At 48.9% G+C, this 9,138-nt stretch overlaps 1 pseudogene across 1 annotated transcript; it reads left to right on the top strand.

The window, feature by feature from the left end:
• Positions 1 to 1,666: 1,666 nt before the first annotated feature.
• Positions 1,667 to 3,204, top strand: LOC308555101 (elongation factor 1-alpha 1 pseudogene; annotated as a pseudogene). Its single transcript has one exon. The product of its transcript is annotated as an elongation factor 1-alpha 1 pseudogene (transcript).
• Positions 3,205 to 9,138: the final 5,934 nt, after the last annotated feature.

The raw sequence follows: 9,138 nt of genomic DNA, 5'->3' as shown, positions 1-9,138 counted from the left end.
CTGTCCTTGGTCTGTGATTACCCCTCCCTCCCTACCCCCCAATGCTTCTTGATTCACTAAATTCTCCTTTCAGAACCTCCAAATTCTGCATTTGGGATTCCCAGATTTCCCTCCTTGTTTTTCCCAAGTTCTTCCTTCTAATCAACCCTAAATTGTCTCTTTGATTTAGCGAAACATTCTTGGTTTCCCCAAATTCTCCCCCTATTTCCCCCCACCAATGCTTATTTTCTTTCAAAATCTCTATTATCCGATCCCTTCATTGTCCACAAATGTCCCCAAATTCTCCCTGGAGTCTTCCTGAAAAACTGATTTATTTCCCTAAAATATAACCTTAATTTGTTTAAATTGCTGTCAAACCGCCCTTAAATTCTTTCTTCAATTTCTCATTTTCCCCCAGAACTTGGCCCAAACCCTTATTTTCCCTAAAAATTCTTCATAAGCTCCCAACCTCTTATTTTACCCATTTCTTTCTAAATTCCTCTCCACAATACTGCAAATTCTCCCCTTAATTCCTTGGAACTCCCATACTTCATGGTTCCCAGACCCGACGACCATGCCTTTGGTTTTCCATCAGAATTCCTAACTCTCCCATGAGTTTCCCTCGCCTTCATTCCTTGGAGTCCTCTTTCCCTTGCAGGTCCCACTCCCGCTCTCTTTCTTCGGGTTGTTTCGGGGGTTTTGGTTAATCCTTACCCGAGGATATTTTACCCCCGTTGCTTTTTTAGAGGAGAGATTGGCTGGTTGCCTCCAACAGGGGATGGAAGCAGCAACCCAGGTACGTGCCCCACCGGGAATCGAACCTGCGACCCGTTGGGGCGGGGACAGGGGGGCGATGCGTTAACCCGGGAGCCGCACTGGCCAGAACGCAGGGTCCGCTCCAGGGCTGGTCGACTCCCTTATCCCTCCCTCTGATTGGCCGGGTGTGCCATTTCCGGAAGACATCTCCTGCTTCTGCATTGGTTTCTCTCTGCCAAACACCCGCCCCTCCTCTTCCTCCCGGAAGCTCCTCAGCAGCCTGCAACCTGCGCTCTTCCTCCCGGGCTCCCAAGAGCCGCGTGTCTACACTGGCAGCGCGAGGCCTAGCCGGGAGGCCTCCTGCTGCCCCACGCTCCTTGCTTCCCGGGCGCCGACATTGCCCCTGAAGGCGGAGGCAGCTGAATGGACTTCCATTTCGGGGCTCTAGGAACTCCGATCACCTACCGCCCTGGGCGTCGCCATCTTGCTGGGATTACGTCACCGGAAGGGGCCGGTCCCGTTTTACCAGCCCGCTTGGCTCCGTGGTTGACCTCTTTTTGGGTCACGCTCTCCTCTTGAAGGCGCTTGCATATTTTACTCTTTTTTGGGTTCAGGGATTTCTCTGAGTGCCCTCTCTGTAGGCTTTGTAGTGGGACTCTAGCCTTTCCCTAGGAGAGGGTGGGCAGTCCTTCCAGTTAGAGCACCTTCCCTTCCTCTGACTGAAGTCAGGGTTCCCCTGAGCCTCCCTGTTCTCCAGCTCTCGCTCGCTCCCTCCTTGCAATAGGGAATTCAGTGCCCCCCCAATTGACCAGCATTATTTTCCCCTGGGAAAAAGATCGAGCGGGTGTCGAGGTTAGACTTCAGGGTAAGGGATGGAGAGGAGATCTCAAGATTAGTGCTGTGAGCCTTTTCGCAACGGGTTTGCCGCCAGAACACAGGTGTCTTGAAAACCACCACTAACAAACCCAAAATGAGAAAGGAAAAGACTCATATCAACATTGTCGTCACTGGACACGTAGATTCCGGCAAGTGTACCACTACTGGCCGTCTGATCTACAAATGTGGTGGGATCGACAAAAGAACCATCGAAAAATTTGAGAAGGAGGCAGCTGAGATGGGGAAGGGCTCCTTCAAGTATGCCTGGGACTTGGGTAAACTGAAAGCTGAACGTGAGCGTGGTATCACCGTTGCTATCTCCCTGTGGAAATTCGAGACCAGCAAGTATTATGTGACCATCATTGATGCCCCGGGACACAGAGACGTCATCAAAAACATGATTACAGGCACATCTCAGGCTGACTGTGCTGTCCTGATTGTTGCTGCCGGTGTTGGTGAATTTGAAGCAGGTATCTCCAAGAATGGGGAGACCTGTGAACATGCCCTCCTGGCTTACACACTGGGTGTGAAACAACTGATTGTTGGTGTTAACAAAATGGATTCCACTGAGCCACCCTACAGCCAGAAGAGATACGAGGAAATTGTTAAAGAAGTCAGCACCTATATTAAGAAAATTGGCTACAACCCTGACACAGTAGCATTTATGCCAATTTCTTGTTAGAAAGGTGACAACGTGCTTGAGCCAAGTGCTAATATGCCTTGGTTCAAGGGATGGAAAGTCACCCGTAAAGATGGCAATGCCAGTGGAACCGCACTACTTGAAGCTCTGCATTGCATCTTACCACCAACTCGTCCAACTGACAAGCCCCTGCGTCTACCCCTCCAGGATGTCTACAAAATTGGTGGTATTGGTACTGTCCCTGTGGGCCGAGTGGAGACTGGTGTTCTCAAGCCCGGCATGGTGGTCACCTTTGCTCCAGTCAATGTTACAACTGAAGTAAAGTCTGTTGAAATGCACCATGAAGCTTTGAGTGAAGCTCTTCCTGGGGACAATGTGGGCTTCAATGTCAAGAATGTGTCTGTCAAAGATGTTCGTCGTGGCAGTGTGGCTGGTGACAGCAAAAATGACCCACCAATGGAAGCAGCTGGCTTCACAGCTCAGGTGATTATCCTGAACCATCCAGGCCAGATCAGTGCTGGGTATGCACCTGTGCTGGACTGTCACACAGCTCATATCGCTTGCAAATTTGCTGAGCTGAAGGAGAAGATTGATTGTCATTCTGGGAAAAAGCTGGAAGATGGCCCTATGTTTTTGAAATCTGGTGATGCTGCCATCGCTGATATGGTGCCTGGCAAGCCCATGTGTGTTGAGAGCTTCTCTGACTCTGGGCCGTTTTGCTGTTCGTGACATGAGACAGACAGTTGCTGTTGGTGTCATCAAAGCAGTGGACAAGAAGGCAGCTGGAGCTGGCAAAGTCACCAAGTCTGCCCAGAAAGCTCAGAAGGCTAAATGAATATTATCCCCAATACCTGCCACCCCAGTCTTAATCAGTGGTGGGAGAACAGTCTCAGAACTGTTTGTCTCAATTGGCCATTTAAGTTTAATAGTAAAAGACTGGTTAATGATTACAATGCATGGTAAAACCTTCAGAAGGAAAGGAGAATGTTTTGTGGACCATTTGTGTGTGTGTGTGTGGCAGTTTTTAAGTTATTAGTTTTTAAAATCAGTTATTAGTTTTAGTTAGTTATTAGTTTTTATTTATTAGTTTTTAATGGAAACAACTTGACCAAAAATCTGTCACAGAATGTTGAGACCGATTAAAACAAAGATTAATGAGAAAAAAAAAAAAAAAAAGATTAGTACTGTGATGTGTGTGTGACTTCAGTTTGGAGCTCAGAGTGAAGAGTCGATGTGAAGTCTTGAGGATGGAATCATTCATTCATTCACTCATTCATTCACTCCACAAATATTTACTGAGCAGGTACCATGGCGCAGGCACTGCTCTGGGTGCTGAGGTTACCGTGGTGAACAGGACCGACCCAGCCCCATCTCCGGGAGTCAGCATTCCAGGCAGCGAGAGCATGGATAGGAAACACCAGAAGAAGCAAGGTAACTTCAGATAGTATTTGATAAGAGGCAAATACGAACAGGTAATATGATAGGGAGTGACAGCGGTACAGGGCCATTGGCAAAAGCCTCTCTGAAGACATGACATTTAAGTGGAGGATAAGAAGGAAACAGCCATTCAAACATCTGGGGGGAAAGTGTTCCAGGCAGGGTAGCAGCCAGTGCAAAGGCCCAGAGGTGAGAACCGTCTTGAAGACAGAGGTGGAAGGCCAGGTCAGGCAGGTGGGCCGGGAGCTGACTGTGCAGGCCTGGTAGGATTTTATTCCCTTCTCAGGACAGTGTCATCTGATTTACATTTTGTAAAGATCAATTCTGCCAGGCGGGAAACAGATCTTAGAGGGCGGAGGGGGGGGGGCCCGCAAAGAGGCTACTATACTCATCCAAACCAGAGATGAATGGAGACAGGAGCAGAGATGGGGCAATGGAAATGGTGAGAAGTACTCAGATTATGAATCTCTTTTGGAGTTGGAGCCAGCACCTCGAGAAACTACAAGGACAGTGCTGCCACTCAGAGAGATGGGGAAACTGGGGAGTAGCAGGTGCTTGGAAGGACCCCCCCCCCCTCAAATATCCACGTTCTGATCCCTGGAACCTGTGAGTATGTCACTATCAGTGATATGCAAAAGATGTGGTTAAGTTAGATGTGGTTGAGATGGGGAGATTATCCTGGGTAATTGAGGTGGGCCCAATGTAATCATGAGGATATTATAAAACGGAGGCAGGAAAGTCTTGATTTCAGATGGAAGAGCTTGGAGTGATACAAGGAAGGGGCTATGAGCCTGGAAATGTGGGTGGCTCCTAGAAGCTGTTAAAGTTAGAAAATTGATTCTCCCCTAGAGTCTCCAGAAAGAACCCAGCCCTGTGCACTCACTTTAGACTTCTGACCTCTGGAACTGTAAGAGAATAACGCTGTGCTGTTTTAAGCCACTAAGTTTGTGGTAATTTGTTAAAGCAGCACCGGGAAACTAATACGGTGGGGTAGGTCCCAATTGAGAGTTCTGTTTTGACCATATGCATCTTGAGACATCCAGGTGGAGATGCTGAGTAGGGGTCTGAAGCTCAGGAGGGAGGTCAGACTGGAGTCAGGGACTTTGAAGCCATTGACACATCAAAGGAATTTGAACGTCCTGGGCCTGACAGAGGGGCTCTAGCAGAGGGAGGCCTGCAGTGTGTTCCAACCTTTTCCCTGCAGGGCCCAGTGCTGAAAGTGATACCATCTGTGGGCAAGTCTAGAGTCAGCAGAGTTGGCTGCTCAGTGAAATACCAGCAACCCGGACATTGAGGCAGCCCAGCCGAGGGATCATTCTCTTGGAAGCCACTCCTGGCTCCTCAGGCACACTGATTGGGAAGCCCTGGATGGCTTGAGTGGAGAAAGGCAAGGACCAAGTTGGGGTTTGAGGATGAGTGTTGGGACCCGAGACCCAGGAGAGGGCTACACAGGATGAGGCCAGGCATCAATAGACATCAAAGACAGGGAGGGGTTATTCCTGGGAAGAGACATGGAGGGGTGGAGTTGGATGCTTGTAAGCGGAGTTGAGATTAGGCTTCAGAAAGAAAAAAATGCTGATTCTCACTGAAGAACGGGCTTTGGGATGCCATGTCAGACCCTTCCACTGCCCTTTATTTCCCCCACCCCCCAGGTCTCCAGGGGGCTGGGTCATTCTGGGCCTTGCTACTTCCTGTTCTGTGCAGCCACTGCTCAGAGACTATGGAGCTGTGGAGGCAGCTGAGGCAGGCTGGACTGGTGCCTCCAGGGCTGGGTCCAACCCCCAGGGCCCTGAGAGGTGCCCCCCATCAGGGAGAGCTGACCAGACCCTCATGTCTCCAGGGGCAGACACTGAAGGTGCCAGGGAGAGTCTGCTGTGGATCTGGGAGGAGTTGGTGAGAGGAATTTGGAGGGGCAAGAGATAGAGTAGGGGTGGGGGAGAATGAATGAATGAATGAATGAATGAATGAATGAATGAATGAATTAAAGTCAATGTGTGAAAATAGAAAGGGCCAGAGATTGAAAGACAGAAATTGAGAGACGGAAATCGAGAAATAAAGCCAGAGAGAGAGAGAGAGCGAGCTAGAGAGACCCAAAGAGAGGTAGACACATAGACCCAAAGAGTGAGAGGCAGGAATAGAGACAGACACAAAGAGAGACCCAGAAAGAGATGGAGATGGAAAGCAGAGATTGAGGACAGCAACAGAGACAGCGACTCAGATTAAATTTAAGAGACAGAGAGGTGGAGACAAAGGCAGAGAAATACAGGCAGACAGAAAGATGGGGTATGGAAAGACATAGAAACAGACAGACAGGTGGAGACAGAGAGATGGATACCAAGAGAGGGAAACGAGAGACCAAGAGATTAAGAGTCAGACACACACACAGAGAGGTATAGACAGGGAGAGACAAATGGAGAGAGAGCGACAGATCAAGAGACACCGTGAGAAGCAGGATGGCAGATAAGGTCCCGGGACACAGCAAGGACCTGCCCAAGAACATGGTATAGGTAGTAAGGTGATGGGAACAGGGACCACTGTGATGGGATTTTACAGTGGACGAGAAAGATTGGGCTCAACTCCAAGTACAGCACGGGCAAGTGGAAATTTACGGCGCAGGAGCCGCTGGGGGACAGTGGATAGAAAATTACATCAGCAGGAAGGGGTCATTTTGGGTCAAGCGACTCAGCAGGATTCCTGCTGAAGACCGGCCAAGGTGATCAGACATCACCTGGGAGATGTGGGAGGTGAAGAACCAGACTAGATAAGCTATGGAGAGTGTTCAGGGATGGAGGATGGGGATTATTGCTAAGACTGCATTTTACGAGGCGGTGCACAGGTGGGCCTACGGGAAGTTTCAGGAGCCTGACTAAAGTTAGGTCAAGCAAAGACTCTGTCAGGTCCTGAGCTGGGACCTGCTTCCACCCAGGTTGGGGGGCATGCTCTCTGGGGTGGAATGCCCATGACTCTCCCTTCCCTCCAGCAGGAGAAACTTTGAAGAGCGATGTCCAGCTGCTGGGCCAGCTGTGTAGCCTGGGGCTGGAGACCCGGTGCTGCGGGAGGAGCTGGTTGCCTTCCTAGAAGAGGCCCAGGATGAAGAGCCTGAGGGGAAGCAAGAGGAAGGACACCTGGGGTCTCCTGTCCGGCCTCAGGCCACCCCCCCCCCCCCGCCCCGGACTTGGAGAGGACTATGTGGGGCCCTGCCAGAGTGTTTCCCATGGGCATATGGCATTTTACACTAAGAAGAGGGGTGCTTTGCAGGCCAGATCAACCTGCAAAGGTTCTGAAGCTGCCCGCAGTGAGATTCAGGGATCGGCCTGTGAGCTGTGGGCGTGTTTGAAGATGATGTGGGAAGTTTGCAGAAAACCTGTAGGCGGATTTGCAGATGGGCTGCAGGAGTGTTGCAGGGAACATGTGGGTCTTTGCAAGTAGAATGGAGATGCTTGCAGATGAGGTTTTAGATGAAGGCTGTCCACTGGCTCCATGAGGCTATTGAGCACTTGAAATTGGCTAGCCCTCACTGGGGTGCCCTGTAAGTGTAGCATACACGCTGAATGCTAACTTTTCAAAGGCTTTAGTATGATAACAAGAATATAAAACATTTCAATCTTAAAAATTAGTTACATATTAAAATGAAAATATTTTGACTATATTGTGATACATAAAATATTACTAAAACAAATTTCACCTGTTTAAGGATTTTTTATTGTGGTGAAATATACATTAAAATTCATGATTTTAACTTTTTTTTTAACCGTTACCAGAGGATATTTTTTCCATTGCTTTTCAGAGAGAGTGGAAGGGAGAGAGAGAAACATCGATGTGAGAGAGACATATCGATGGGTTGCCTCCCGCACGTGCTCTCGGAGTATCAGTGATTGAGCCGTCAACCCAGGTACATGCCCTTGAGTGGAATTGAACCCGAGACCCTCTAGTCTGCGGGCCAGTGCTCTAACCACTGAGCCAATCTGGCTAGGGCGCTCATGAATTTGGAAGGCTACAGTTTGGGAGAGATGCAAATGTCTAGGTCAAGAAAAGTTCCAGATGCCAAGCTCTGTTGCCTTCTCCTTGCGGAGTGAGGCTGTTGCCCACTCCTGGCACATCGATGTGTTCACCACCCAGGACCCTCACCCTGTCCCCAGTGTCTAGAGTTTTTCCTGGGGTTACCTCATGTAGACATGATTTTTTTCATTCTCAACCATGTGATAGAACCCAGTCTGCAGCTTCCCCTACCCTCTGTGGAGGTCAGGCTGACCCCAAGCCCCAACCTTCTTGTCACTTCATTAGTCTTTCTGGTGATCCACTCCCTTCAGGACCTTGTTGGTATGAACTCAGGTGTAATCTAAGTGGTTCACACATGACAAAGACACTACTATTATGAGAAAATGCCAAGAGTTTTAGAAGTTACCTCCCAGGGAGCCATGGAGAAAGACCAGATAAATCATTGTACAGAGCCCAAGTCTGTACTTTTGGAATTCATTTGGCATTCATTTGCTCCAAGCTTCCAAGGGCTATCTCAGGGTGCCTACACCCTGGGGCCATTGCCAATGGGTTAAATCATGTGTGATAGGAGTTTGTCCCTTATTGACAAACTCTCTATTCAAGTTTATAGTTTCTCATCCTCAGAATCCTCCAAGTCCTGGCTCCCAGGAATACTCTCCTGACCCTTCTCGTGCATGGTAGTCTGATTCTGTAATTCCTTTGTCGTATAGTCCCTCCCCTCCTGTTAGCCAGTGCAAAACAGTTCCTTCTGGTTATGCTGAGATTTGGCCCTAGTCGGTTGGTGACCAGAAGGGCTGGTGGGGCCAGCTTGTGATGGGCCCTGCATTGTCTTATAAGGCAACCTTGTCTTGCCTCATTGGAGGCATCAGCATAGTCTTTCAGAAGGCAGGGTGTGTTAGTTTTCTATTGTTGATGTAACAAGTTACCACAAACGTAATGATTAAAATAACACAAACTTACGAGCTTACAGTTTTGGAGGTCAGAAGTCAGAAATGAATCTTAGATGGTCATAATAAAGGTGCTGGCAGGTCTGATTTTTTTTTTTTTTTTTTGGAGGCTTTAAGGGCAGATTCTTCACTTGCATTCATTGGCTCATGGCCCCTTCTTCCATATTCAAAATACAAAAGCCAACCTCTGCCTCCACCACATCCCCTCTGACACTGCCCCTCCTGCCTCCGTCTTGTACAGTCCCTTGTAATTATATGGGGCCCATATCCCAGTTTCTCTGGAGACGTAAACACAGGTGGTCTAACTCCCAATACGTGGCTATACCACGGTGAGGGGCGAGAGACACTTTAGTTCAATGAGACCGAGCCAATAATTCAAGTTTCAAGAAGGGAGACAGAGACAAACATAAAGCAAATCACACAGGGTTTCTTTACCAGTTCCCGATGGTTCTCGGCACCAGCAGGCCACCCGGAGGATCCGCCGAAAGACACACACACAGGGAT

This window comes from Miniopterus schreibersii (genome assembly GCF_964146895.1).
Source record: "Miniopterus schreibersii genome assembly, chromosome: 3".
Taxonomy (NCBI): Eukaryota; Metazoa; Chordata; class Mammalia; order Chiroptera; family Miniopteridae; genus Miniopterus; species Miniopterus schreibersii.
The sequence above is the reverse complement of the archived record's forward strand: the minus strand, read 5'-3'. Positions and strand labels throughout refer to the sequence as shown.